At 34.8% G+C, this 828-nt stretch overlaps 1 long non-coding RNA gene across 1 annotated transcript; it reads left to right on the forward strand.

Annotated features, from left to right (window-relative positions):
- Positions 1-6: 6 nt before the first annotated feature.
- On the forward strand, positions 7-792 carry LOC113473282. Its single transcript, XR_003395303.1, has 2 exons — positions 7-145; positions 232-792. It is a non-coding gene; the product is annotated as an uncharacterized LOC113473282 (long non-coding RNA).
- The last annotated feature ends 36 nt before the right edge of the window (positions 793-828 follow it).

The raw sequence follows: 828 nt of genomic DNA on the forward strand, positions 1-828 counted from the left end.
TTTTACCCCCACTCCTGACGCAGAGTGAACGTCAAGTGGACGCCGCATCGATGCGGCGTAGGAATGAAAAACAGACCTTAGGTCACTCGGACACTCGGTGCAGAAGTTTCAAGTTTGAGCATGAGCATTTACATTTAGGATTTAGGTGAAACTGGAACTTTACCCATTTCCTTCGGACACTCGGTGCAGAAGTTTCAAGTTTGAGCATGAGCATTTACATTTAGGATTTAGGTGAAACTGGAACTTTACCCATTTCCTTTTATACCTACCATTTGCCATTTGATAAACTGGTATACTGGTAATATAGTAGTAGTACCTACTTAGTAGATAGATAATTGTATTGTATATTGTATTTTTGGAAACATTTATTTTGAAAAGCAGAAACGTGAATACTTCAGGTAGGTAACTATAATTCCATTTATAATAATGACTTTTTCCATTTATAATAATCTAGATATATTTTACAATACCTACCTATCTATTACTTATTAGGTAGATTATACACAATGCACATATCAGAAAAATGTATTACCTGGAAAGAAACTATTGAAATACATCATGTAGGTACCTACTTAAAAAATCTAAAAATAAACTGTTATAAACCAGTACAATATTACATTTTTCTTCTTTTTCAAGTACCTCCTATTTGTTTCTTAGGAAAGCCCTTATCTTCAATGCTGCTAGAATATAGAAATTTAGAAATATACATTATCTAGGCGCATGGCAGTGCGCCAGGCCAAGTTCCAGCCTTGTAATATTACACGAAACAATTCGACCCACTTTTGACCCCCCTGTATCTTTGTTCCAGTAATACGTAGAACTTTGAAA

Source organism: Diaphorina citri, unplaced genomic scaffold, assembly GCF_000475195.1.
Source record: "Diaphorina citri unplaced genomic scaffold, Diaci psyllid genome assembly version 1.1 scaffold22947, whole genome shotgun sequence".
Classification (NCBI taxonomy): Eukaryota; Metazoa; Arthropoda; class Insecta; order Hemiptera; family Psyllidae; genus Diaphorina; species Diaphorina citri.